The sequence below is a fragment of the Panthera uncia genome, chromosome F2 (assembly GCF_023721935.1).
Source record: "Panthera uncia isolate 11264 chromosome F2, Puncia_PCG_1.0, whole genome shotgun sequence".
Classification (NCBI taxonomy): Eukaryota; Metazoa; Chordata; class Mammalia; order Carnivora; family Felidae; genus Panthera; species Panthera uncia.
The window spans coordinates 54,445,944-54,470,915 of NC_064812.1; the positions used below are offsets into that span (position 1 = coordinate 54,445,944).

The 24,972-nt window shown below is 39.3% G+C and overlaps 1 long non-coding RNA gene across 1 annotated transcript; it reads right to left on the reverse strand.

Annotated features, from left to right (window-relative positions):
• Positions 1-20,659: 20,659 nt before the first annotated feature.
• Positions 20,660-23,695, reverse strand: LOC125924841 (uncharacterized). Its single transcript, XR_007458597.1, has 3 exons — positions 23,515-23,695; positions 22,123-22,288; positions 20,660-21,211 (listed from the first exon to the last, which is right to left on the reverse strand). It is a non-coding gene; the product is annotated as an uncharacterized LOC125924841 (long non-coding RNA).
• Positions 23,696-24,972: the final 1,277 nt, after the last annotated feature.

Sequence of the window (24,972 nt, forward strand, 5' to 3'; positions counted from 1 at the left end):
TTTGACAATGACGACTTTAGGCATACTTTAAAAAAGATTTTGTTGGGGTGCCTGGGCGGTTCAGTTGGTTGAATGTCCAGCTCTTGATTTCAGCTCAGGTCATGATCCCAGGGTCCAGGGATCCAGCCTTGTGTCTGGCTCCATGGCGAGCGTGGAGCCTGCTTCAGATTCTTTCTCTCCTTCTGCCCCTCTCCCCAACTTGCACATGCTCCTTTTCTAAAATAAATTAAAGACAAAAGATTTTGTTTTCCAAAATGATTCTTATTGACATCAGAAATTTGTCAGAAATTTTTTTTAGTATTCTAGCTCTTTCAATGTTAGTATGCCTCTCCTCATGGCAGATTTCCTCTGCTCTTATTATGAATAATCCTTAACATTGAATAGTTGTGCTTTTTTTTTTTTTTTTTTTTGGTAATGTGTCTTTTACATAATAATGTGCAGGTTAGTGTTGTCTTTTGAAACAGAAACATTAAATGTGAAATGAATATAAAAGAAAAGAACTTAAGAACAACAGTTCCAGAAGAGTTTTTTTGAGCAATAATACAATATTTTAAATCAGAATGTCAGTTTGTTAATATTAATGGGAAATCAATTGTCAACCTGATATTTGTTTCCGTGACTCTGCAACTAGATAAGCACATCACCAGGAGACTGGGGCTCTGGTTTCGGGCCGGGCCGTGTGCCCTCACAGCTTCCTTGGCCTTCCCTTTCTCTTCTCCGTGTCACAGAGGAGCTGACTCCTCACATCAGAGGTCAGGAGGGGGAAAAAGTTAAGTTCTGTGTCCTCATCTATCTCTGCCATAAGTGGCTTCGCTGGTGGTGGCTGTCTCCTGCCTGGTTCCAGTTTCCGTGAAGTGTCCTGGCCCTCAGGCTCCCGTACCAGGCTCTCTTCCCTTTGTCTCTTTAGCCGAGCAGCGTTTGCAGCTTCCTGCTATTGTCAATCCCTCCATCTGCCTTTCCAACTCCTCCCCAGCTTCTCAGCAATTCTAACATCTGTGCAACCAGGACTCTGCATCAAATACCCTTGTGTTTTGAATGCCTTGTATCGTCTTCTGTTTTCCTGGTTGGACCTTGAATGATGGAATAGGCAGGGAATAAGATAAAGGGCAGTTTGGTTGCACGATTCAAATATTTAATGTTATTTAGCTTTTTCTAGTAAAAACATGGGGCTTGAGCAATACTCTGCTTCAGATACATCCCGCTTAACTCAAGGGTATCTAGAAAACACTAAAATCTTTAAAGATCTTTCTGAAATGTCTCTTTCTTTTCTTCTGCATTAGTAAACAAGACTGAATTTTGTTTACTTCTTCTGATGCTTTAGATTCTTGTAGTGTTTCTCGGGGTATCTAGTATCGAGATATTAAAATAGAATCTGCAGATAGTTGGACTAAAATATAATTCATCTTCAGTTTGCAACTTTGAGGCAGTTCTTAAAAACCATCCTTTTATCAGTCTGGTGTATGTGGTGTGTTTGCATGTGTATATGTATTTTATCATGAAAATAGATTTTAAAAGGATAACGTATATCTAGTCTTCTGATATTTACAAGTATTGAATAAAGTATGCTAAGTATTTTATCTTAAATAGAGCAGCAATACCAGGTCAGTAAGGTTTTTTAAAAGCAAAATTTATTTTTGGATGGCCAAAAACTAGGTCACTGAAAAAGATGGGCTTTGGAAAATTCATTCAGTCATTCACTGCTTTTTAAATATTTAATGATTACCTGCTATGAGCTAGGCATTGGAGCCACAGTGGTAAACATGACAGATGGTGTTCATCTCAGTAAACTTAAAATCTGGTAGAGGAGACAAACATCCATAGGCAATCACATTAATGTACAAAAAGTTATAGGGATACATAGCAAGGGAACTTTACCTGGTCCAGAAGTTTAGGAAGGTAAAGAAGGGATCAGAAAAAGAGAGATAATGAAGACCAACATTGGCCAGGTTATCAGGTATGATCCAGCTACCCACTTATTCATCTAATCATTTCAACAAACATCTGCATGGGTCTCAGGAAGGTGATAACAATGAATAAGGCTTAGCTGCCAGTAGGACTCAGAGTGTTAGTAAAACCATAAAAGGATGCTCTGATCAAGCAGGCACATCAAAAGTGGGGTAATGAGTTGGGGTTTATGTCACACCAATAAACCCTTGACTAATAGGGACTTCTCTGTGCTCCCCAAACCGTTTAAACCTTGTAGAGGTAGGGACGCCTGGGTGGCTTAGTTGGTTAAGTGTCCAACTTTTGATTTTGGCTCAGGTCATGATCTCACGGTTTGTGGAGATCTAGCCTCATGTCAGGCTTTGTGCTGACAGAGCGGAACCTGCTTGGGATTCTCTCTCTTCTTCTCTCTCTGCTCTCCCCCCCCCCCAAAAAAATAAATATACCTTAAAAGATAAACCTTTACTGTAGCATTTAGTACTGTTCAGTCTAAGAAACTTTCTTGAAAATGTGGTACATACACACAATGGAATATTGTTCAGCCTCAAAAAGGGAAATACGTGACAACCATATGCCATATGCGATAACGTGGATGAACCTGGAGGACGTTATGCTAAGTAGAAGAAGCCAGTCACAGAAGGACAAAGATGGCATGATTCCATGTACACGAGGTCTCCGAAATGATGAAAATCATAGAAACAGAAGGTAGAATGGTGATTGCCAGGGCCTGGGGAAGAGGGAAATGGGAAGCTGCAGTTCAACAGGCATAAAATTTCAGTTAGGAAAGAAGAGTAAGTTCTATACTTACTCTTTGCTATACAACATTGTACCTATAGTGAACCATACTGTACTGTGTACTTAAACAATTGTTAAAAGAGTAGATCTCATTTTATATGCACCACATTTTAAAAAAGACGATTTCATTGAGACCAATTTTATTTTACTGATGAAAACATTTGAGAATCAGAAGTGTTAAAGGAGTCGTCCAAAGTCATTGAGCTTATCAGTAGCAGAGAACAAATTGTATAACAGTGTGGTTAGGAGTCAGTTTGTGAACTCAAGCATGTTCCTTAAGCTTCTGGGTTGTTATGAAGATTAAAACAGAAAATATTTAAATTATTTAACACAGTGTGGGGCACAGACAAATTAATTAATATTAGCTTTTCTAGGCCTGTGAATCACTGTCCAATCTCTGAAGACTCTGTCAATACATTTCATTTGATCCCAAAGACAATGAGGGAAAAAGGAAGGTGGGTGTGATCATTCCCATTTTTGAGAAAAAGCAACAGATATTAGTGATTTTCCCTATATTACACATCAGGGTTTGAGCTTTGATGGAACCAGGGATTTGATGTTCTTTACTTGAAATCTGTCGCCTCTCCTAAGCAATCAAGCTTCTCCTTATTGTACTATAAACAGTTATAAAAATATATATCTCTCTTACTAGACTGGATTAGACTGGTTCTCTACAGGGTTGTCTCTCTTACCAAGCAGTCTGTTCTATAAAGCCAGAGACTAGGTTTTATTCATCTGGTGTGTCCTCATAATACCTAGTACAGAGGTATGGAATATAACAGGTGTTCCACAAACACTGAATGAAACTGAGAGGCAGACAGAGACAGACATAACGGGTAATGCAAAGGAAGTTGCTCCCACAAGGTTCTGAAGCTAGCACATTTCAATTTGCTATGGCAGACAAATGGATACGAAGAAACTATAGTTCCTGGATTTGAGGAATACCCCAAATTTTGGGCAAAATGGATTCCCTCTAGAAGGTTCTGGGCCCCTTGTGAGCATGTGAGAGTTGTTGCTTTAAGATTTTGTTTTGTTTTTGGCTTTCCTCTTGTATGGCCCTGTGTGCTCCTCACATTGACTCTGGAAATCTGGGAGGGGGAGTCCATGGCCCGGATATAAAATTTTCTCCTGTGCTCATTTACAAGCTGTTACTATATGATTCTACTTTCCTATTCCTGGACCTGTGCACTCACCCCCATTTACATGCCTCAAGAGTCTCACGTGGCTGGCACTTACAGCACGGGGTCTGCCCCTCTGTAGGGGTGGGATGCGGATGTCGCTAAGGTCCAAGCTCCAGACTGCTTTCTTCCTCTTGCTTTTAAGTGATGCCTATGCTTGGGCACACGGAATGCTCTCTGGCTTTACCCACCCATGAGTGGGATCGCTAATCAAATCCAGGACTAACCAGGAGACGACTTTCCTGGAAACAGAAGAGTTTTCTTTAGTCACTAACACAAAAATCATGGGCCTCAGCAATGTTATGGTTACACAACCCCTTTTCCTTGTGATATTACTAGCATTCAGTTATGGGAGTCACATGTTATGCTTTGATGGAGCCATTTGTGAAAAGCCAGCAAAGGTAACATCTGTACAAATATGCCACGGGGCCCTTAGCCTGAAGCTTTCAAATGATGTCTGTAGGAGATCTTACACAATGGTTAAGTTTATATTTCAATCATATGGAGCTAAATTATAATGGGTAGCTAGTAAAAGATGTTATGGATTTCCTCTGAAAGATGGGGAGAGAGAGAAAGTGTGCGGGTAGATGTATATGTGTGTATTTATACATATGTGTGCACCTAGATGTTTTCATAGGAGCTAATTTGGCATTGGTATGTCTGAAAATATACTCCTTGGGTCAGCAAAGCAATTTCTAACTGGTAATTCTACTTTCCCAGTAATACAAAACTTCTAAATGAGTTGTTTTTAAATTGTAATAAAATCTAGTAACTATGAAAAATTTTACCCTTAAAAATAAAATCCAAAGAAGATGAGTCTAGTTATTAGCAAGGTATTGCGATAAAGGAAGAGACTATTTCACGTGTCTGGAAATAGAGACGTTTGCTGTGTGTTAGGGAAATAAGAGAAGTCTATTTCTTTTTCAATGTTTCATTCCATTTGATAAACAATATCAGAATGGCCTGGTAGCAACAAAGCATTTGCATATTGACAGCGCTTGCTAACGCCGCCTTCACTTTGCTGTCATGCGTTATCACATATTCGAATGACTTCTTTGAATAGACCTCTTTCTGAGAACATAATTGTAGTTTATTATATTTGTGGTAATTACTGCATTCTTTGAGAGTGTCTCACGTAGTATATCCTTTGACTTGTTTAGTTTTAAGACATTCTTTTTCATGCTTCCACTTGGAAAATGACTAAACAAGGACTTTTGTTGTCCAAATGCAAAAAGGGCTTCTTCCGGTTGATAAAAATTGCTAAATCTGACACGCAAGCTGCAGCCTATAAAATGGCAGGATTTTTCCTCTTGCTCATTTTGCCTCTGTTCCTCTTTCTTGTTGTTCAGATGATACTGGTGACTTGTGAACTACTCATGATGAGGAAATTCATGGATTCTATGGAAAAATGAATCCCCCAAATTTGAGAAGAAACACTGTGGTGACTCCTTTCTGAAATCTCTCCAAAGTCTTTCCATTTCAATTCTTACCTCTTGTTGCAGTTTGACCTTGAATAGCTCATAATCACAGATTATAGTGCTGATCAAGTAAGAATGAAGGATGATATGAGGAAGCCAAAAGTTCCTTCTTCCCCTCAGTTCAGCATATGGAAACCCCTAATAAAGAAGAATGAAGAATTAATAAAAGACAAGACTGTAGTAACAGTACCCAAATGTTTAGGAGTATTTTGTGTGGGGTTCCTTTTTAAAAACATCCTTGCTTTTTCAACCCCCCACCATCTTCCATGTTTGGTATCTTTCTGACTCTTGGGTAGAATTCTTGCTTAGTTCAAATTGACTCAAATAGTGGCTGTGAATCTTAGACATTCCAGCCCTCCCTATGTCTCTACCCTCCCCACCCCGTGCCTCATTGTTTTTATTCATTCCAGCTTGATTTATTTTTGCCACCTGGCTCCTGCCCCTGGTATCACTTGTCACTTATCTTTATCTGCTCATGCCTAAGCACATTTTGCTAGTGTGATCTAGTGGAAAGACTGTGAGCTTTGGGATTTGAAATACCAGTGACTAGTTACTAGCTGTGTGACCTGGGATACGTAAGCTCTTTGAGCTTCAGTTTCATTTTCATTAAATATAAAAAAAGAATATTAATACTTTCCTATTAGGATACAAGTGAAGAATTCATAACTTAACAGTATACAGTTTTTATCACAGTGGCTGGTACCCACCACAAGCTCGATGCCTATATACTTCCTTTCTCCTGACCTCCACTCCCAGAGACATGTATACTTCCTCCTGCACTGGCCATGCTTCCTCCTGCGCTGGCCAAACTCACTGACTTTCCAGGCACTAGAGACCTGTCTGGCCAGTTTGACTCTTTCCCTTTCCCAGCCTTCTTTCTGATGGGTCATGACATATGACAAGGATGACCGATGATGCAGCTACCTATCCATAGCCTTCAAATTGCCCTCTCCTTCCACACTTCTTCCTAACACTTGTCTACGTTTTTTTGGTTAACTACCTGTTGACAGTTATCAGTTACACATCTATCCTTTCTACCGTTATTTCTCTTGGCAGAACACTAAAGGAGGACAGGAAAGAATCCATAAAGATATAAGCTGAGATGTCTTGAGACTTGCTAAAATAAGTAAAATCTTCAAAAATGGCATCATCTTAAATTTAACAGCAACACCATTTTAGCTTTGCACCTTATACTCTTTCTTTCCCTATTTATAGAATCCCTATTAGTGACGACTTTTCTCTCTTGTTTTACCAAACCAGGAAATCAGTTGTATTCAGTTTCTTTCAATTCTTTGAAATATCCATTGCCAAAACATTCTGGTTTTTCTTCTATGGGCTTACTTTCACCAATTTTGCCATAATCTGTAATTTAAAATTGGATTCTGTTTTAAATAGGCAATTTGGACTTTTTCCTATTTACTGAGTGATTATCATCACCAAATGGCCATGGTCAATTTTTCTGCCAGTGCCATGTATGCTCCTATGAATCTTTCTTTTATTCTTTTATTTAACTTCTGTAGTTCTCAGACTTGAAGATTCTAAGTATAGAAATTCAGGGTGTTGGAAACAAGCTTAACATCCTTAAATAATTGACATGACATTCTCGCTAAATGGTCACATGGCCCACCTTGAACCATCCCAATTGTATAATAATTGAATCTCCAGGCACCAACCCACTCCATATTTAGACAGCTTTGATTATTAGAAAACCAAACCACATTGTATTACCCGTTTACTTCTTCCTTAATCTTAAATTTGTCTCTTGGAGTCATGTGTAACAAAGTTAGCTTCTCTACTTCTAAACTCCTTATACATTTGAAGGGAGCTGTATTATTCTCCCATACACTTTTCCCACCCCCAACGTTTCCTTATCAGGATAAATTTTCCATTCACTCCAGTCACCTGTAAAACAAATGTTTGTTAACACATAAGTTTATCATATCTGCCATAAAATTAAGAACTTGTCTTTCTTCACGGTAATGCCACAGAAATGATAGTCATTAAAATCATCTTCTATAGATGTCATATGTTAAAAACAAACAATAGAAGAAACACTTTTTAATAAATATTACATAACAAAATTTTCATATGAAATGATAGCTTTGCACACCCATCTATGTTGTCTTAAACATGTAATGTTGACATATAAGAACAGCCAACCATATCTATCTATCATCTATTTATCTATCTATCTATGGAAATGGGGGTGTGTGGTATCATTTTTGGAAATTACTAATGCATCTACCTTTCAGAGTCCATGACCTTTGGCCCAATCTGAGACAGCAAATCTGCCTGACAGGGGAAAAGAATTTATTATAAAAATGATGAAGAGAAAAACAGAACAATATATAATTCCTGGCATGAAAAGCAGGGATAAGGCAACATAAAAGCATTACAAGTCAGACGATAATCCCGAGAGACAGTTTCCCAAATATTTTTGTTTTTTGCCCTCTAACATATCAGGTACTCAACCCAGAGGATCCCATAGCGGAGAAAGTACCCTTCCATCCATGACAGCAAAACCTTGCTCTTGACAGAGATGAAATGTAGGAGAAAGAGAAGCAAAGCCTACATATTTCCCAGGCCTGGAGGAGGATAGTGGGAAGGGGAGAGAGAGGAAGAGAAGGAAGGAGCGTGTTGGTCAGATGTGTGCCTCCACTCCAACTCTCTGGACTATGGGTAGATGCAGGACCCTGGTTGTGAGGGAGGTAAAGGGAGGAGGCTGTCGGTCCTGACTCCCTTCTGAGGCTCACAAAGGCAGAACTCAAACTCATCCTACACTGAACACACCTTCATTCCTCTGGTTGTGCAGTGTTGTCATGAGCCAGAGCCCAAGGACTTGCTTCCCTGGGCTTCCCAAGGTGATTGGGGTCCGGGCGTTGGAGTTGGCTTGGAGTCTGCTGAGGCACAGGGAAGTCTCTTAGCAGCAGAGACTGGCCAGGAACCTCAGCATTCAGGGCCGGCAGGTGCCAAAGTGAGACTGAATTGACCAGAGAGTGAACTGGCTGTAACCAAATTGGGAGAATAAGACCAGTTAGAGACTCTAGCCACGGATGGCAAGACAGACAGCAGCCAGATGGACAAGACAACATCATCCAGGAGAGAAGAACACCATGCTCAAGGTCTCTGTGTCTCTCCATTACACACTCTCTTCCTTGCCTCCCATTTCATACACCCAGCTGCCTTCTTTCAGAGCTGAGTAGGAGAAGGCAGAGGAAAACTGAGACACTGAACTTTCTTTCTACTCTTAGGAAGACTATTGCCTTAAGAGATTATTGAAATAATCAAATCAGACTAGGCTTAAACTGGGTTAGAGACATATTTAAAAATTTCCCCCAGCCAGAGGATGGGGTCTCATGTGTAAAACTAAAAACAACAACAACACATTTTCTCTGCATATCCAAGTGGTGTGCATTACAATTTTTGAGCAGCGTTTTGTATCAACTATCCCCCAAACACCTCTAATCATATCTGAAAGGGGGAGTGAAATTGCCATCAGTGATTTATTACCTTAAGTTCACTGATGCCTGAAGTTAATCTTGACTTTCTATTCATGCAGGGTTTATTTGCACACAGTGTGTTACATTAAATTTTCAGCACGGTTTTTATGTATTTTTATTAAAGTATACTTTTCTTTTGACATTTTAAAAGCCCTGTTGGTATTGCAGTAGCCGATGCATGCGTTCACTGGTTTGATTCATGCCTGCTTCTTGGCTTACTGTTTGTGTTTATCTTTAGTGAGAGCAGAGCAGAAAGTCCTGTTTATCCTTTGCTGTTCATTCAATATTAATCTAGGTTTTTGCATATTCCCAGGGTGCATTATTCTTTATGCTTATATGCCAAAGAGCTGGGGGTCCTGATAAATGCAGCAATTTCCATGAAAACAATTTTTAGTATGTTACTACTGATAACAGAGTTAAGGTAAATTAACTGTTTTCCCTTAGGATTCTAATTTCATGTGCTTGTTATGTTCAGAGAGATTCGGATTTGTTGAGATTAATTTTTTTTCCCCTGAGATTTCATTTTCTTATTAGAGTTATAAGAAGTTATATTACCCACGGCTACGCTGTTTGTTTATTTTTGGGAAAAGCATGGGGATTATCTCATGGGGTCAAAATGTTCCTGAAATTTTTTTAACTAGAGAAAAATTCCCCCGAATTTATTGAGCACCTAGTCCATACTAGTCACGTTGCCTGGTGACTTCCATTTAACTTTCTTAAGCAGCACTCTGTCCCATAGAAGTCTTAGGCAAGGGAGCCTGGATTGAATGAATGGCTTAATGTATTGTCTTATTTTACCAAGGGGCTCCTGGAGACTTTGCCTAAACTTAGAGGAATGTCTGTAAGGCCGGGTATTCTGGGACTGAAGAAGGTCTGGGAAGGAACATTTGGGAAGAAAGGCCTTCCAGTGCTTCTTAAACCATAGGGACGCCTGCCCTGTCCTGGAGCAGAGCCAAAGCAGTAGCAAAGGAGCAATGTAACCACAGAGAATGGACACACTGAGACCAGGTGAGTCCTAGTTCTGTCATGTTCTAGCACCTGTGTGCTCTTGGGTAAGTTACATAGCCTTTCAAGGTCTTACCTTCACTCATTTGTAAATTAGAGACAACAATGCGAATGGACCTATCTTGTAGAGTTGTGCAGATAGATGAAGCTGTGTATGAAAGAGCCTTTGGTACACTATAAAACGTGGTGAGTGTTGTCATAACCGTTTCTTCTTGGCACAGGTAAGCAAGGCCAGGGAGGGGAGCAGGGTTGGGAGTGGCTGGACAGGAGCAGTGGTATTGGTAGGGATCCCAGTGGGGAGAAAGGAACTTATTCTTTCTAGACCTTGCTCCTACCAGATGAGTATCTCATGGTACTTCCCATAACCTTCGTCTCACCAGGTCACTCTGCATTTGGGACACTACTCTCCTTCTTTCTTTCTGACTTACTCTGTTCTGATATGTAGCAAAGCATGCATTTAGCGTTTGGTCCTTATGGAGTAAGTTAGATGGGGACTGAGCAAATTCTCAGGACACTGGAGGTGGTCTTCTTCCTGATGGTTCATCTTCTAAAGAAGTACTGGCAGTTGTCAGAGGGAAGTCCCATCAGAAAGCCAGTAAGAAAGGCAGTTATTTGCTATGTTCACACTCACTTGAGTAGTGACAGGAAGCATGGAAATGATGATTAACTTGTCCTGCACAGCTTCTGGTTGCTCAACTACGCCTTTCTGAGGAGACTTTTATGTTAGCACTTCCTCCAACCTCCAGTATCTCCAGTGTATCCATTTTCATTACCTCTCTTCCCTCTCTTCCTGTTACTTTCCCCAAATTCCCTTCGCACTCTGGGAGAACATCGTGGAGACTCAAAGGTAAGTGTCCTCTCTCTAATCTTCACTTTCTTCAAAAGTGAGGCCTCAGTCCCAAGTTCTTTCTGTTTCCATTTTGGAGGCCAAAGCCAAAAAGTCTGCAGGCTCTTTCAGGCCTTTTGCCTTGACGCTTCTTTTCTAAGGCAACCATTGTGATGGACTGGATATATATGTACCCCCAAATGCACACATTGAAATTCTAATCCCCAGTGTGATGGCATTAGGAAGTGAGGCCTTAAGGAGATGGTTAGGTCATGAGGTTGCCGCTCTCATAGTGAGATTAGTATCCTTATACATTTTTTTTAATGTTTATTTATTTTTGAAGGAGAGAGAGAGAGAGACAAAGAGTGAGCAGCGGAGGGGCAGAGAGAGAGGGAAACACAGAATCTGAAACAGGCTCCAGGCTCTGAGCTGTCAGCACAGAGCCTGATGCGGGTCTCAAACTCACGAGCTGTGAGATCATGACCTGAGCCAAAGTCAGATGCTTAACCGAGCCACCCAGGCGCCCTGAGATTAGTGTCCTTATAAGAGAGACCCTAGAGAGCTCCCTTGCCCCTTTCTACCACGTGAGGTATGGGTGAGGAGACGGCTGAGGATGGGCATCTGTGAGCCAGGAAGCAGGATCTCCCCAGACAGTGAATCTTCTGGTACCTTTATCTTGGGCTTCCTAGCCTTCAGAGCTGTGAGAAACAGATTTCTGTTGTTTATAAGCCTCTCAATCTATGGTCTTCTATTATAACAGCCTGGACAGACTAAGACAAATCATGCAGCAGAAGCAGCCTCACTCTGCCTGCAAGCATGTGGGATGCAGGGAAGTTTGAAGGTCAAATAAGGGAATACACTTGGGAAGATATGTTAATATTTAAAAAAATGATCCTGTTATGCACATATTTGGATTGTTTACTGTGGCAGACTGGAGGATGTCAGAATAAATTTATGTTAACTGTCTCTTCTCATCCAAAAGAGATTTTTATTATGTGCATCAGAGGCAGAACCCAGCCCTTGACTTCGTCAGCGTCTAAGGTCTGGATTTAAACAAAAATGGAAAAAAAATTGTGCCCAGTGAGAAATCATAAACTTGGTGTAAAGATGATGCCTCTTTTTGGGTTAAGTAGTCTAGAGGATTTTGTTTCGAATTTGTATAAAAGAGCCCATCTTTCTAGGCCATTCCAGACACAATCTGCCATGGTATACCAGGTAGCAACAGAGAGATGTCTTATTTATTGACTCTTACAGAATTACAAGACTTGTTAGTTCAGCTTTGACTTTGTTACCTTGATTTAGTACTCTGTTCTGGTTCTAGCATGAATAGAAATTAATTTTTTAAAAAATCCTAAAAATAAAACAAATCCAAAATTCCCTAAAAATCTATGTTATTTTACTTGCAAAAATAGTTCAACATCTTGAGTTTGATTTCAGCCTCTGTTCCTACATATTTTATCAGCTTTCTTCTCATTATCAATTTCACACTGCAGAATAGCGTGGGGCTGACAATAACAGAGAGGAGAACAGAGATAATTAAAGTAAATTTCTCAACTATACTTAGAAATTAGGGCAAAAAACGTGTGAATAAAAATAGGATACAAAATGTTTGATGTTTGAAACCCTGCCATTTGTAGTTCAGGGACTCTTACCCATGTTAGTGCTGGTAAACACTGAAAGAAAAACATGTTATTGAAGAGCTTAAAAGAAAATTTCAATATATTTCAACACAAATTTCCTTTCCTATAAATTAAGGCTAAATGTATACTGACTTTACACAGACTTGGGATCAAAATGTTTTTTGAACTGGACAACCTCACACATATTAGTAATTGTTGCCTTTTCTCCTCCTCCAGCTCATGAGTTCCAGCTCATTCTCTGAAGTTTATTCACGGATTCTGCCTTCAGTCACTCAGATTAGCCTTTGTTCTAATGCTCTTTAAACATCTACTACCTTTTTTTAGAAAGTTTTATCTGGAACTCTTGAAGTTGCCCACAGTTGCATAATCTGGTTTTCCAATGGCGTTTCTATTTCTCTTCTTTCCGTCTAAGTGCATGTCGTAGCATGAGGAAAAATCATGGCCTATTGTCAGAATTTCTTGTGAAGTTCATGAAATGCATCCTGTCCCAAATTTGAGAAATATTTTAGAGTCCTTTAAAATCTTTCTATCCTTGATTCTTGACACTTTATCCCCAACATTCTTTCAAAAGTGACCCCAATTTTTTTGTAGGTCTAACATTGTAAGAGTAATCCTCTGTAGGATGAGGTTGATTTGTACACAGGCAGGAAAATCAGTGCCTAGCACATAATAGGGGCTCGATAACCATTTGTCGTATGAATTAAAAGAACGACTGTGGCCATACTTCATTCCTCTGAAGACATAAAGCCCAGTCTTGCCTCTAAGTATACATTGTAATACATCATCTCCAAAATGGCATCCTTTATTTCAAACCTCTGCCATTAGTAATCTTAAACTCAAATGCATTTTCATAGCACAGTTTTTAGTTTAAGCCTTCTATAATTACATTTCCCATTTTATTCTGATGTTCAATGTGCTTTTTAAAGGTTTCTTCTGCCCATGTTGCATTTAGATTCCTCTTTTTGTCCCCAAACAATACCAAACTATTTGGGAACTTAGTTCACTCAGAAAGAAATGTGGAATTGAATGATACAATGTTGCTTCCTTGATGTGGTGAAGAGAGAGGTGTGACTGGTTTGTGTTATCCGATGCTTTGGCGAGTCAGCAGACTCACAGTGTCATCCCGAAGATGAAGCCAGAATGATAGAATATCACCAAGGCTAGTAAAGTATTAGATAGCAAAGATCAATGTCTACTTCATGAGCTGGGCAGAGCTTCAGGCATGAGAGCTTTACTATGTCACAGGAAATTCTATTTCCTTCCAGGACCCTTTCACAGTAATTCATATAAGCTCAACCGAAATGGAATTCATTACTACTATAACTTGGGTCTGAAAGAAAGGTCCATCCAGATTCCATTTGGTTAAATCAGGTTATAAAGATGCTACGAGGGCTTCACCTGCTTGTCTCTGCTCAACTTCATTCTTCATGGAGGTTTGTGGCACACAGTAGGCAAGGTGACGACCAGATCAAACCTTCGGACTCTAATCCTTTAGCAACTCAGGGCGATTTCCTCCCAAAGTTCGTATAGCTATCCACAGAGATGACTTATTGGTCTCATTTTGCATATTTCCACTCCTAAAGCCATGGGAAGCCAGGAAGCTGCAATGGAAGACTTCTCCAGGACATCATGGAATGGGGATGAGTGGTTCCCTCAAGGATGTGATGCTGGTGGATAAAAACAATATGCTCACAATACCCAATTGTAATATCTCCAGAATGGAGCTAAGATCTATCTCATAGTGTTGTTAGTAGGATTGAATGATAGAATGTAGACTTCTTGGCATTTGATTGGCATTCAACAAATGATAACCGTTATTATTACTTGAGCTGTGTTAACTGTGCAAGCTTCCTTCATCACTGAATTGTGATCTTTATCTTTATAATCCCATATTACAATTATGTTATCTAAGCTTACTCCCCATTGTCAGGGAAGAAATGGTGGGAACAAGTAATAATTTTCAGCTTCAAAATATCAAATATTATAATTGTCTATTATTTTATGATCTTAAAAACTTTTATGTGCATTATCATTTGGAATCTAATAATTAACCTTGGGAGCTAAGCATGATTATCGTCACCACTTTCCAAAGAGAGAAATTTTGATATAGAGAAATTAAAAGTCTTGGCCAATATCACACAGTTGGTATGTAGCAAGCTCAAGACTCAAGATGAGTTCTTCTGATTTGAAATCTTAAAATCTTGTGTTCTTTCTAGTGTATCATTTAATTATCAATTTACTTGTAGAAAGTATTAAATTTTTTGTAGAATCAGGGACATTTTGCAATCAAACACTTTTTTTCCCCAAAATCAGAGAATTTATAGGAAACATTTTACAGAGTATAAGGAATTTGTCATTATTAAGAATTTTGATTTTTTTTAAAAAAATTATTTATTTAGTTTGAGAGAGAGAGAAAGAGAAAGAGAGAGAGAGAGAGAGAGAGAGAGGAGGACAGAGAGAGAGAGGGAGAAAGAGAATCCCAAGCAGGCTCTATGCTGTCAGAGTGGAGCCCAACGCTATGCTCGATCCCACAAACCGTGAGATCATGACCTGAGCCAAAACTGAGGCGGAAGTTTAACCAACTGAGCCACGCAGGCGCCCTAAGAATTTTGATTTTGACAACCTGAGTGTTTTAAACTAACATTAGGAAAATGGCCATGCTAGTAAGTAGGTAGGAAGGTAAAGAAGATAAAATTCACTTTTCCCTCAGTTTTGCTGATCTGCAGAAGAGATAGTGATTGAAGATCAAACCTCCCAGTATTTAGGTCTCTTGCAAGAATTATATTTTACAACTATTAAGTTTGTGAGGCTATGAGCATCATGCGACTGGATGTGTTTATAAAGAGGTCAGAAAACCACTTATTCATGATTTGGCATGGATGTATTTTTGTTGTTTAGGAAGAGTAACGGTATCAGTAGTTTCCAAACTGGGGCTGTCAATGTTATACAGGATCGGACCCTTCTCTGGAGTCAGGGCATCGGGTCACTGAACCCTAATCTGTGAATTACTTTTAAGGATTCCTTTAATTCTAAGTTTATGGTTCTGTCTTTATATATTTACGATTAATCCATTTTTGAGGACAAATAATATTGTTAATAAAGCACATACTCAATGATTTTCAAACCATCATGTTTTTTGACATAGTGAGTAAGCACAGAGAGAATCTAGACTTGATTTTTCTCGTCAAATGAATATAATAATGCATATTTTAATAACCTGATGTTTAGGGGGAAATGCTTTATTCTTTCAGTTACCGTTCACTATATAATGGTCACCCCTTACTTCAAGACTTGGTGCTTTATTTAATTTTCATATGACCTGATATGAGGGTTTTAGGACACTATGAAACACTCATACTTTGCTCCAGGACTTCTTAAATTACCTGCCTGTAAATCTCAATGTGTAACTGCATTCAGTTCCCATGGCAACATGCTTGATGTCAGTATATGTTTCAGCATATTCAGGTCACTTGAAAACCAAAAGATGTGTCTAACTGCAATAATAAAAGCAAATGCAAAGTGGATATTGGAGTGTTATTATTTATTTATTGTTAGTGTATAGAATATAAGAGGAAAAAAATCTGTGGACAGCAGGCTTTAAGATGTCTGCAGAGATCTGGGCTCAGGTTTACGAGCTTGGAATGGAACAGTAGACTTTTGATCTCTGAGATAAGTAATAGGTGACTTGTACTGCCAGAATGAGAAAAACTCTAGTTGTCTATGACATATTGAGTTTATTAGACTCTGTGATGAGTTATGTTCAATAAACCAAAGGCAGAAGCATGAAGAACAGGCTGGACTCTGCTAGTTGAGGCTTTGGAGACCATGGGAGGCAAGGTCTCTATTTCTGCTCTGAAACTTGATAATGGAACATTACAGAATGAATGTCTTATGAGACACCAAATCGGTGTGGGTGGGCAGGGGGCACATCTACAGTTGCAGTCATTGCAAACATTGAGAGGAAAGTGGCATCTAGAATACCCCTTTACACACATGGACTCTTTTTATCCTTCCAGTAGTATCCTTACTTAAAAAAAAATCGAAATAACTTTACAGTGACATGCAAATATGTTAAATGTAGTTCAGTGGTTTTTGACAAATGCATCTGTTTATGAACACATCATCTCAAACAAAATATAGAACATTTCCATTGTTCCATAAAATTCCCTCTTTCCAGTAAGTTTCCTTCTTCTAGAGGCATAGATTAGTTTTGCCTCTTCTAGAACTTCATGTAAATGAAATCGTACCAAGTTTATTCTTTAGATACAGCTTCTTTATCTCAGCAAAAAAAATTTGAGATTAATCCATGTTCTTCCGTGTGTAAGTAGGTTGTCCTACTTGACTGCTGAATAGTACTTCATTTTCTGGATATACCAAAATTTGATTATTTGTTCTTTGGGTTATTTCCAATTTGGGACTAACATTAATCAAGTTGCTGAGGAGCATTTATGTGCCAACGCCTGTGTGGCAATGTGATTTTGTTTTTCTTTCATCCAAGTGACGTTGCCAGGCTATCACAATTTTATACCATAAATGTATATGTTTGACTTCATAAGACACTGCCAAAATAATTTTTGGAAGTTTTCCAAAATGACTGTACCATTTCAGACTTTCAGCAGTAACCTTTAAGAGTTCTGAATGCTTCAGATCCTCATCAGTAAGAGATGTGTCATTCTTTTTCAATTCAGCCACAGGAGTGATGTCCAGTGATGTCTTTGTGGTTTTCATTTGCATTTTCCTGATGACTGATAATGTTGAGCACTTTTTTGTGTGTGTCCTTATCGGTCATTTGTATATTTTCCTTTATTTTCTAGCTGTTCAAGTCTTTCCTCAATTTTTATTGGCTTGTTTGCCATTTTTTATAACATCATAGGAGTTCTTTATGTATTCTGCAGACAGAGCCCTTCTTCAGATACCTGTGCTGTAAATATTTTCTTCCAGTCTGTGCTTCATCTATTCATTTTTCTTGACAGGGTTTTTTGATGAGCAGATATTTTAGTTTTGAGGAAATCCAATTTATTGATTTCTAAGTTTTGTTGCTGATTTCTGTGTCCGACTTAAGAAATATTTGCTGTCTTTCAACTTGTGAAGATATTCTCTCATGTTGTCTTCTAGAATAGCACTTTCCAATAGAATTTCTATTTGTCCTATCCAATATCGTAGACTTTAGCTATCTATATTGGTGGTGCAGCATTTGCAATATAACTAGTGTGAATGGGAAATCAAATTTTAACTTAAATTTTAATCAATTTAAATTAAATTTTGCATGGCCATACATGGTTAGTAGCTATTGCATTGGACAACATAGTTCTAAAAGCTTTATAGTTTAAAATTTTCCATTTGTAGCTATACTCCGTCTCAAATTATTGCATTATTAATTTTATTATATGAAATAGTGGTAGAAATTCACTTCTCTTTTTATTTGTTTATCCAATTGTTCCAGTACCATTGAATTGTGCTATCAAAACCAATTAGCTGTCTATGTATTAGTCTATTTCTTGACACCCTAGTCTGTTCCATTGATATATTTGTCTGTCTTTATAGTCAAATGCAACATTGACTTGATTACTGTAAGTTTACATCTCTGTCTTAGAATCGAACAGTATAATTCCACTGAATTATTTTTTAAGGTTGTTTTTGACTTTCCAGTCCTTTGCAATTTTATATAAATTTAAGAATCATTTCCTCAGTTTCTATTTAAAAAAAAAAGGTCTTTTTGGAATTTTGATTGGGAAGTTTTCATCCATAGAAATGGATTTATTTATTTATGTTTAAATGTTTATTTACTTTTGAGAGAGAAAAATACAGTGTGTACACAAGCGGGGGAAGTGCAGAGAGGGAGACAGAGAATTCAAACCAAGGCTGTCATCACAGAGCCCGATGTGGGGCTGGATTCCACAAACCATGAGATCATGACCTGAGCCTAAATCAACAGTCGGGCACTCAACCAACTGAGCCACTCAGGTGCCTCTTAGACACTGATTTAAAAAAAAATTAGGAGTGCTAAGCATCTGACTCTTGATTTCCGCTCAGGTCATGATCTCACCATCATGGGATTGAGCCCCATGTCAATCCACAGGCTGAATGTAGAGCCAGCTTAAGATCCTCTCTCTCTCTCTCTCTCTCTCTCTCCCTCTGCCCCTCCCCCACTCACATGTGCACTCTCCCTCAAAAAAAATTAAAAAATATTTTTTCATGTTTATTTATTTTTGAGAGAAAGAGAGACAGCATTAAGTGGAGGGATGGGGCAGAGAGAGAGGGAGACACAGAATCCGAAGCAGGCTTCAAGCTTGAGCTATCATCACAGAGCCGGATGCAGGGCTCTAACTTGTGAACCCTGAGATCATGACCTGAGAGTCAAGGTCAGATGCTTAACCGATGGAGCCACCCAGGCACCCCTCTCAAAAAAAATTTTTTTTAATTAAAAAAATTGTAAGAACTCCCTTTTTATAGCAACCATTTAAATTGCTCAGTTCATCATTCTGTAATCAAGGGAGTATTAAGTATATATATACATACACATACACACACACACACACACACACACACATATATATATGTAAACATATCAAAATGTCAGTTATTATTATTCTTATGATATCTGTAATTTTGCCTCGCGTCCGTCTCCATTCCTTACAGCGGCATAATTTCATATCCTATTACACAGAAACAATTTAAGTTGCACTTGTGGTATTTTAATTTCTCCTATATCTTCATGCCACCATACACAACTACGTTTACTTTTTTATAAACATTTATTTTTATGTTTTTTATTTACTTTTTGAGAGAGAGAGAGCATGTAAGTGGGAGAGGCACAGAGAGAGAGGAGGGCAGAGGATCTGAAGCTGGCTCTGCACTTGACAGGCTGACTGCAGCGAGTCTCATGTGGGGCTTGCACTCATGGACATGAGATCAGGACCTGAGCTGAAGTCGGTTGCTTACTCAGGTGCCCCTATAGCTACCGTTATTTTGACCATTTCTCTCCTGAATTGATGAAGATATTGTCTATCCTGTCTTCTTCTTACTAACTTCTACCGAACACACACACACACACACACACACACACACAAACACACACGATTTAATCAACATTTAAAACCTTTTCTTTTCAAAATACACTGTTAAGAAAATAAAGAAGCAAATCTTTGCAAAGCATATATAGAACACACACATATATAGAACATGCAAAGAACACTTAGCTGCTCAATAATAGTAAGACTAATATCTATTCCACTCCTATGTATTTACCCAAGAGAAATTCATATACTCATTCAAAGACTTGTACGTGACTCTTTAGAACAGCTTTATTTGTAATAGACAGAAAGTGGAAACAACCCCATCGATATGTCCATCGATATGTAAATGGGTAGACACATTATATATCATATATTCATACATTTCCCACTAGTGATTTCATGACTTAAAACTTAAAAAAAAATACCCCAACAATACAGATTTAAATGAGTTGGTCAAAAACAACCCAAAGGTGACAGCTTAAGTATGGGATATTTCTCTTGCAGCTGACCTGATGTGTTCCTGCAACCTGCAAACTCTTATGCTCTGAGATCTTGCTTTTGGCATCTCTCTTTGGCAATGTCCCCACTTCTTGATCTCATAATAAATATTATTGCTTTAAAATTTTTTTTAACATTGAGTTATTCTTGAGAGATAGAGACAAGCACAAGTGGGCAGAGAGAGAGGGAGACACAGAATCTGAAGCAGGCTCCAGGCTCAGGGCTGTCAACACAGCCCAACACAGGACTCAAACTCATGGACCATAAGATCATGATCTGGGCCGAAGTTGGATGCTTAACCAACTGAGCCATTCAGGTGCCCTTATTATTGCTTGCTTTGGACCACTGCTTTAGAGCCCACTTATTAAATTGAGTAACTGACAAAAACTGTATCCTATTTGTCTTTGCTTCCATTTCTCGAACTACAAGAATAAACAGATAAATGCGTGAACACTTCTAGAAAAGATACCCCAAATGTTTTAAAGGTGAGTGTGTGACTGTGTGTAACTGAGCTGCCCCTTCTGGCCTGCTTAGATACAGTAAGTTTGGCTCAAATTTTGCAGGAAAGACACAGCTTGAACTTTAAACAAAGTATTTTCTAGAGTATAAGAGATTGTTTCCTTGAAACAGGACAACATCTTATGAAGGTCAGAGTAATAAAGAATTCTGAAACACAAGAGTGGCTTTGCATAAAATCCAAGATGATAAATGTGATTAAAAAGCCAACTTGTTCTTCAAGGCTGGCCCTGTGGGCTGTGTCTTATCAACATACCCTATGGAATCAAGGTATCTGGTTCTTTTTCAGTGGTACAGTGGCTAACTGCTATCGTTTGGCTCAGTAATTTGATTTTTAACCTATTGAGACACTTATTGTTCTGAGAGTCTGATGAAAATTAGAGAGCCTCTTTTTAGCAAAAGATTTTTCTAGGTATGCCCACAATTTTGTATGTAATATCAGGGACTTTGTTTTTCTACAAACCATCATGGTAAGAGCTCTATACTGAATATTAACAGGATAATACCTCAATAGGATAATCAGGAACATTTAGGAGAATTTATTAGCAAAGTGTATTATATTGCAATGACCAAGGAAACAAACTAGCCAACCTTGGTGCCTCATAAGAAGAATTTATTCTCATAGTTTTCAAGGTCAGAAGTCCAAATCAGTATCTCCGGACTGAAATCAGGGTTTTTGGCAGGCCTACTTTCTCTCCTTAGGCTCTAAGGAAGAATCGGTTGTCTTCTCCGAGATGGCCGCTGCCATTCCTTGGCTTACGGGTGTATCGCTGCTGTCTCTGCCTCAGTGGTCACATTGCTTCCTCTTCTTCTGTCTGTCAGAAGGACACGTGTAATGATATTCAGGCCCACCTGGATAATCCAGGACCATCCTTCCATCTCAAGATCCTTCACTCAATCACATTTGCAGGCACTTTTTCCTTATAAGATAACATTTACTGGTTTCAGGGATGTCTTTGGGTAGCCATTATTCAGGCTACTACACGCAGGAACTACAGTAAAACCTTGGTTTGTGAGGATAATTCGTTTCAGAAACATGCTTCACACTCCCTTGTGTATCAAAACGAATTTCCGCACAAGAAATAATGGAAACTCAGATGATTTGTTCTATAACCCAAAGGTATTTATACAGAAATGATTACAGTACTGTATTATAAGGGGCACCTGGGTGGCTCCATCGGTAAAGTGTCTGACTTCGGCTCAGGTCATGACCTCACAGTTCACGAGTCCGAGCCTCACGTCTAGCTCTCTGCTGTCAGCACAGAGCCTGGAGCCTGCTTTGGATTCTGTGTGTGTCTCTCTCTCTCTGCCCCTTCTCAATTTGTGCTCTCTCTCTCAAAAATAAATAAACATTAAAAAATAGTGTAATACAACACCAAATAATAAAGACAATCCAAAATAAAAAAAATAAACAAGTTAACCTGCACTTACCTTTGAAAACCTTCATGGCTGGTGTCTCCCTTCAGGGAGACAAGAGACAGGAGGCTTATTGTGTAGGATGACTTTCACTATCACTAAGGGAATCACTGCTATCTATAGGCTCAATGGAATCTTTTTCTGCATGAAGGTCATTGTATGCACTCGCACAGATGTTGACTACAGCACAGTATTAATAAACTCTTGTCATCTACTGTATTTAATGTAACTGGCAATAAGGCAGCAGAGGAAAGGGTCTCTATCTGCAGACAGCCTGACCTAGAATGAAGCAAAGCATTCCTGAGCTTACTCTTGTATGGAAAAGCAGAGGACTGTCCATGGGTGTTTTGAAGTGACAAAAAATACACTAGTGTCAGTTGTGGGCACCTTCCAGTGCTCTGAAAAATCACTGATTTCTGTCAAACGCTGAGGCCTGAGGCCGAACATCTGAGCATGGGAGACGATCATCCAAAATCCTGCAGAGAGAGAGAGAGAGAGAGAGAGAGAGGAGAGAAGTATTGGCTTAGTTGTGATCATGCGACATTCGGCGTAACATACTACTTATATTGCAAGACATCGCTTGTTCAAGATTTATTAGAAACGTTTGCTTGTCTTGAGGAACACTCGAAGGACAAGTTACAATTCAAGGTTTTACTGTATTTACAAAGCAGGCAAGGGCTGGTAGGAGAACCACACGGGGTAGTCTAGAAACCACTGGTCAGGATTAGAGCCTCTGCTTCAACCTTTAGGCCTGAAGGGGCAAGAAGAGGTGTGGTTACTGGGACCTGGGAGGACAGAGTCATGGAGACCAGACTCCTTGAGAGAAACAGAGTGCTCCCTCTATCCCCCCTCCCTACCACCCTTTAAGGAGCACCACTGGCTTGAGGCAAATTTTAAAGGGAGGAGTCAGGGGAATTACATCCTGATGTCACCCTTCTTCTCTCCAATCTGGTTTCCCATCAGCTAAAGCCAACTGGAAGCCATTAAGCACATGTACCCATTGACTGAGCCTACAGAAGTTAAACTCTCACAGGAGACAACAAGATAGAGAAGTGTGGAGTGTGGATCTAGAGGGATAAATGGAAGATACTCAGCATTCACTAATTGGCTCATAGGGGAGCATCATCCATGAAAAATGTTCAGGCAATTTCTTGCCTTGCAGAAGTGTGTGTCATCTTTGAGCATCATAACACTTAAGGAGCCATTTCTTTCTCTAGGTAGCTCTTGAAAGTACCTGCCACTGCTGTTAAGACAACCGAGAGTTCCGTGAGAGCAGGGATTTTGCCTATTTTGTTTACCAATGTATCCCCAGACTTAGAATATGGTATTTGTCTATAAATCCATATATTATGTATTTGTTGAATAAATGGAACAGAAATATAGCGTACAAATACCTAATGGTCACCCTCCATATTGCTTCACACTCCCTATCAGGTGTTTGTTTCTCCTCCTGCCTGCCTTGGCCCAAAACAGCTGCTGTTGCTCCATGAGACTTTGCTGCTCTCCCCTCCAAGGAGATAGTGCTTTGGTCATGACACAATTCCACTCTACACTCATATTCCTATTGTGGGCCTGGTTCTTTTAGCTCCAGTGAGCACAACTGCCTAATTCAGGTAGGTTCAGGTGCTTTTAGAATTTATTAAATTTATATTTTAATAAATACATATTATTTATTAAATACATAACAGATTATGCAGGGCACCTGTCTCCTGTCAGTTGAGATGCTCCTGAAGGCAGCTGTGGGGCTGAGAGAAAGGTCACATGCCACAGGATCTCTGATGCTGCCAAGTCTCTTTGGGTATCTAGGAGGACTAGAGGTCCATATCACCCACTTTGGTCCATATCGCCTCCATATCGCCCACTTTGGTTTCCAAAGGGCTGCAGACTCTAGAGGTGGAAGACGGGGAACACTTTGTGGTAAATTTCACTGCCATCACCATCAAGATAAAGATCTTCAGAATATTAAAGACTTTGTGATAAATCCTCTTTCTAAAAGCCTGGTCTTCTCCACATTTATCCTATCCTTCAGTTGTAATATACTTCTCAAAATAAGGCCAGTTTTTTAATGTATTTTAGCTTTTTTGTATTAGTGTTGCCTACCTCTTCTGCCTCAAATGGGGCATCTATCAATTTAATGGGGATGACGATTTAATATCCAAGACATTTGGGCAATCCTATCTTCTTTCTTGACTTAATTACCCAATAAATTTCCATTTTTGTATATTAGAAAGTAGTTTATTGCAACAGGCACACACATCCCCAATGACACACATCTGAGTTTCACCTAACTCTGAAATTTACCCCATTTTTAAAAAATTTTTTTTGAAGTTTTTATTTATTTTTGAGAGACAGAGAGAGACAGAGCACAAGTGGGGGAGGGGCAGAGAGAGAGGGAGACACAAAGTCTGAAACAGGCTCCAGGCTCTGAGCTGAAAGCACAGAGCCCGACGCGGGGCTTGAACTCACGAACCGCGAGATCATGACCTGAGCTGAAGTCAGCTGCTTAACAGACTGAGCCACCCAGGCGCCCCCCATTTTTTAATTTTTAGAGAGAGGGCAAGAGAGACAGAGTGAGTAAGGGAGGGGGCAAAAGGTGGAGAGAGAGAGAGAGAGAGGGAGAGGGAGAAAACCTTAAGCATGGTCCACACTCAGTGTGGGGCCTGACATGGGCTTTATCTCATGACCCTGGGATCATGACCTGAACCAAAATCAAGAATCAGACACTCAACTGGCTGAGCCACCCAGGTGCCCAAGACTTACCCCATCCTTTAACATAATCCATCTTTCTGAGGTTTATCACTTTTCTTAAATTTTAATATCATCTAGTAACCCTGCCCTTACTCCTGACCCTCGCCTAAATCCCAATCTCAACTTGTTCCTGAGTGACTAAATGATTTAAGACAGAAATGAGTAAATTGATCACCAGTCCAAAAATTTGACATGGAATGTGACCATCATTCCCAAAGGGGCTGCTTAACTAGGTTCATAGATACAGATTTTGGTAACAAGTTTTTGAAGGACAGAAGGATGGACTTAGTATTCAGTGCAATGATTCCAGTTTTAAAAGAATGTTTTTCTCCAAAAAGGCCAAAGGAGGGTCAGAGCAGCAATATATTCCTTAAACAGAAAAGTAGTCTTGTAGACAAATCCAGGATGATAA